The sequence below is a fragment of the Neltuma alba genome, unplaced genomic scaffold (assembly GCF_004799145.2).
Source record: "Neltuma alba isolate B1F8T4 unplaced genomic scaffold, ASM479914v2 tig00011371_pilon, whole genome shotgun sequence".
NCBI lineage: Eukaryota > Viridiplantae > Streptophyta > Magnoliopsida > Fabales > Fabaceae > Neltuma > Neltuma alba.
The window spans coordinates 230,707-236,706 of NW_021636066.1; positions in this window are offsets into that span (position 1 = coordinate 230,707).

A 6,000-nucleotide genomic window follows, 5' to 3' on the forward strand; every position below is an offset into this window, starting at 1 on the left:
TAAGAAACAAAATAAATTGAGATATTATAATTAGAACTAAAATACTACCTAACACTAGCAAGTTTAAGAGGTGGCATTGGCTTGGATAACGTTTGCGAAGAGATGAGAATATGTATATATGCTTCGTTGTTATGGTCCTTCATTTTACGTGGGAATATGAATTTTTCACAGTAGTCAAGCGAACAAATTCCATTTAGATTGGCATGCTCGTGATAATAATGCTTTCCGATCATCAAGAATTTTGCTTTAATTTATTGTGTGCGCACTTCACACACAGTCTTAGGAACCAAATTATATCCCTTTCAGACTTGTGAAGCATATTTCAATATTACGAACAACATCGGTTTCATCATCATCAGGATCACGCCAAGGAAAACAGGCCATTGCAGATTAGGATGAACTTGCAGATTAGGAATCAAATTAGGAGGCAATTCTGTTTGAGTTAGTATTGGGCACTAAATGTGATAAACGTCTTTCCTAGTAAGGATTCAAATTTTGATTCACCACATTATAATTTACTAGCACCTTTTGTTAGACTCAACTTCTATTGATTTTTGTTAATTTTATTTCTTTCTCAATTTCTTCCAACTCAATGGCAAAAAGAAGGGTCACCAAAGAAAGAGGTCAGGAGTTCGAACCGTAGAAGGATCATATTTAAGGAGATAATATCTAGTGAGTGACAATGCTTTCAACGGCGACAACTAGTGATGGTCCTATTTTCCTCTGGCGATCAGCATCAACTTCTTTGTCACTGTTAAAAATGACTTGTAGCAGCAACATATTTGTCGCCACTAAAGGGTCGTTCGGCGGCGACTCACTTTGTTACTGTTGAAAAGTATCAGTGACTGTAGTACTTGGCAATGACTTTTTGTTGCTGCTAAAGTTTTTGACAAGTCAATTTTTTTGCAGTGGAAAGATTTTCACAAAAGCAGTCTCACTTTTTCCCAAATAATTTATGAATATTTTCAAGAGCAATCCATTTTCAAATTAAACTATTCAGAGAATCATATTTTAAAAGAATTCATTTTCATTAAGCCCAAGTTCAAGTCTAAATCTTTTTCTTTAAAAAAAACAATGATTATATTACTCCAACAATTTTCTCTAAACCTGGAAAAGATACATATATAATTTTAATTAATGTGTCACACATACGAATAATAATAAAATTTAAGTGTGGGATAGGAAGTAAGTTAGCTTGCTTTTTCACAGCACTTGCAGGGTGGCTTCTTTCTGATGTCATTTATTATCTTTTCAATCTTGTTTATCACTTCTGCTTCTTTTTTCTTAGTATAAACTAGATAACATGCGTGCAAAATGGTTGGAAAGTTTGAGACAAAGTAGCCTTAAGAAGCACATCTCTATGCACATGAATGAGCTGCACCTGCTAATTTCCTATGAAAAGCTAATTTCTATAACCTCTTCTGCTTTTTTATCTGAGAAGTCCCTTGCCTTTTCTTTTATTTTTATTTTTATTGTCTCCACCAACAACTTCTTCACCTTCTGCAGTCAAAGCAAGCAATAAAAACAACCCATAAGAACACAAACAATAACTTCTCATAGCATCAAAGCACCATTGTTATACTATAAAAAAAAATAAATTAACAAGTTGCTGATCAATCTAGTGGCGAAATTCTGTTGCTAGTCAATTAATGATGGTCTCTCTCCCTGTGTTTTCTTTTTTTACAAAATTTACAAACTCCACCATTAAATTTCATTGCCGATTCATTGTTCCTTGTGATTTTGAATGGGTTCAGGTGCGAATTTGTTTTAGAAGATTTCAATTAAGAGTGTTGGGTACTCAAAACTTTTTTTGAGTTTAATTTTACTCTAAAATTTTAAAATCATAACAATTTTCTCCTGCTGCTAAAAATGTCAACGATCAATGTCAATATTTTAACATTAAAAGGTAACATTTTTACAATTTTAAACTTCTAGAGCAATATTGAACCTAAAAAATAAATTCATGGCAAATTTGCATCTTAACCCATTATAAATACCAATGTCTTTGTAGATATAGGAACTAACCTAACACACACATAATGGGAAGTAGTGTAAGGAAATAAGAACATAGCTTGCCTTATCATTGTCCTTGGCACTGATTGGCTTCTTTTCATGTCTTCTATTTTCATTTCAACCCCATTTATCCCTTTTTCTGCTAAGTATGCTGGTGTTTCGCCTGCTGACTCCTTTAACATGCTTTTTATTACTCTTTCGGTCCTTAATATAGGATCTAATTATTGAGTTATTTTTTGTTCTAAATATATATGACATATTTCTCCTATTTATCAATTTTTTTCTTCTAATTACCCCTACTCCTTCAATTGTAATTAAGTAGAAGAGGGAGAGAGGATATCAAAAATGATTATGGTGTTTTAAAAAAAACATATCATATTTCTTATAATTAACTAACAAACTTACCTAACATCCTTAATCTAATCAAATTAGTTAAATAAGTCTTATATTAAGGATTGGAGGAGAATTTATTTTACTATCTCCTTCCATCAATTGTTCTCCCGCAATCAAAGCAAGCGACAAAATCAAACCAAGGGTATGTAAGAACACAAACAATAACCTCTCATAACATCATCATCACATCATCATGATGATGTAAGTACTAAAGATCAAGAAAATTAAATCAATTGCTTATTCTAATGTATACGGCGCGATTTGTCTAAAATATTTCTACGTAACATTAATATTAGATCATATATCAGTTTATAAATTCAAAAATAACTTCATAATTAGTTCCAATGTTTAGAACCAAAAAATTTTGTTATAAATTCTAAGAAATAGGAACATCACTTGCCTTGTTGCCATCTAGAGGTGGGAATACGGACTGGCCCTGTATGGCTGACGGGTTTAAAAGAATCGGTCCTACAGGACCAAAATTTCAAAAATACCTCAATCTGTTAGGCCCAACCCTTAAGCTAATAGGTTCAGGGTCGACCGCGGGCTTTTGGCCGTTTAAGAAAAAATACAATTTTTCATATTTCTCATATTTTTTTATCAAAAAAATAAAAATAAACCAATAAAATTATTAATAAAGACATAAATATAAATAAAATTAAGTCACAAATATAAAATATCATCATATATAATATCCGTCAACATTCAATAACATTAAAACATTCATTAACAAGATAACAACATCCAAAAATTTTATCTATAGTACAAACGTGCAATAAACAAATACTATCATTAATCTTGTGAAATTTCATCATCACTATAATCAATTACTCTTTTGAATAAGTATGCGTTTCTTTCGTAACAAAAATATCAAGTTTTTCTTTTTGATAAGAATTTCACTTTTAAATTTTGTAGTCTAGTTATTATTTTACTTTAATTTAAGAAACATTGTTGTTGAAACTCATAAATTTTTAATTCAAATTATAAAATCACAAGTTATATAAGTTTGCAAATACTCTCTTATCAAATATATATAGTTTAAAGATATTAACACATATAATATAAATCAAATCATTATTAAAGTCCAAATTAACCCATTTTATAAAAATTTAATTGGACAAATTATTGTCTAAAACTAAATAAATCAAACCGTTCCGTGAAATTTAATTTTAAAATGATAATAATAACTAAATATTTGAAATAACATTAATAATGTAAAAAAATTAATAATATTAGAATTACACAAAAAATTTAAAAAAATAAAAAAAAATTATAAAAAGGCCTAAACAGGCCGGCCCGTTTAAGCTCTCGGCCTTATAGGGCTAGCCCTATGGGGCATGTTTCCCATTTTAGGAGAAAAACTTCAAGCTCGGTCTTCATAATTTTCAGGCCTAAACAGGCCGGCCTGATGGGCTCGATCCATTTTCCGGGCCCTATGCTATCACATTCATAGTCTTTGCTGCTGCTACTAGCTAGCTTCTCCTTAGACATAGCCTCTACTTCAATAGCTTTTTCACTTCTATACCTTCGTCATCTGATACTATTTGTTTTGCAAGAATTACCGGCGTTGCACCTGTGGTTGGTTCAAACTAACTGGCGGCCGGTCTGCTTGGCGACACTCCCTCGGCAACGTCGTTTTTGCCGCCCTTACCACTGCCTTTCTTGCCACCACTGCTAGACTTTTCAGTATGAATGAAAGCGGCGGGCAACAACGAAACAGCATATGTGTTATCAGTTGTTAATTTTATTTTAAGTGATGCCTTCTCTTGCTTTCTTTAATTTCTTGTGGGCTGGTATTCTCACTGTTAGTGTTACGGTGTGGTTTAATTAAAAATTACAAGACATTTTTAATTTATCTTTACATTAAAAAACAATTCATTAATTAACATAATTAAAAATTGCCTACTCTCTTTATGTCTGCATTTATTTAATAAGATAATTTAATTCCAAATATTTTTTAAGGTCTTGTTTTGAAAATTACTCCTTGAAAAGACTAAATTGTCTGTTTTTTTTTTTAACATGGAAAGAGTAGAAAAATGTCTTATAATTTCGAATAAAGTGAGTACATAAATATTACTTATAAAATTTAGGAGAATTTATATATTATGTACATACATAATTCTTTTTTGTAAAAGAACCTCATTGAAAACATATACATGTAAACTATGGTAATTGAATTTTCGGAAACATGCAGTTTAAATCTTAGATCTTTGTTTTTTCTTAAATCACGACTTCCTGAAGCAAATATTTTGTCTTATTTTTCTTAAATAGAACAGACAAGGAATAAGTTAAACATTTTTCAGAGAACATAAAAATAAGTGTGATAATAAAGTTATATAAATCAATCCCTATTATGTTCCAAACCATCGAATATATGCATGATCTGCTATTTGTTACTGTTCACTTTATTCTAAAGATATTATGAATGCTCTTTTGTTTAATTATTGTAAAGGTATTATATCATTATTTAACTCTAGATCCACATGAAAAGGAAAAAAAAGGATATATAAGCATATCTAATTGAAAACTTGACATGATATTTATAAGGAACTTGATCGTTTGCAAAATTTTAAAACTCAGGGAATCCAATGAGAAGAGGATCCAAACTCATATACTTCCATTTCCATACATAAGAAACTTAGGTTTGATTTGGTTTAAAATATAAAAGAACAAATCACTAATGTCTAGTATATTAATTACAGTATTGGAGTAACGTGCAAATTTATTCTAAAAGCTTTTAGTCAGGAAAGCTAGACACCTAAAAGTTTTTTTGAGTACAAATTTATCCTTAAAGTTTAAAAGGGTAGTAATGTTCCCTCCTAGTATTAAAAATATTAACGGTCAATTTAACTATTTTAAATAAACTGAGTTATTTTAGCGGTAAGGGGAATATTGTTATGGTTTTAGATTTTCGGGGTAAATGTACTCAAAAAAAGTTTTTAGTGCCCTGCGCTTCTAAATAATAACTTTATAAACAAATTTACACTCTAATTCTTATAGTATTATCCAATTATTTCTTCCATTATATAGCTGTTATTAATTGTATAACGAGTAGCAACTAACATTATTATTCTTAACGAGTAGAGGTACATACATTAAATAGGAGCATCCTTAGAAAATAATTTTTGTTTGGTATAAAATTAAGAAGATCCACTTTTTTTGATAAACTTTTTTTTTAAAACTTTTATACGAGTTAGTTATTTAATTCCTATACATACTTCAATACATATATTAATAATCTTTTGGTCAAAAGATTTAGGGAGTTAATTTATGAGAATTTACCAAGTTGGGATGCCACTTACAAAAATTTTATAAATATTTATTTATTTAATAGAAGACTACTATTACAAAATAAAAATGGCTTTAATTATATGTGGAAGATCATCCTTGACCCTTTTTGTTCCCATCTCATTCCATTAAATGTTTAGAGAAGCCAAACCTAAGTGCTCGAGCGAATGGGAATAAATCGGATTCCTGAACTTGACATCCGAAATATGATGCGTTGATAAAACTTCACTGGCTATAAATTATTTATTGGCATAATTAATATTCACGTTAAGACAACAAAATATAATGGCAATGCATGCTGAGATA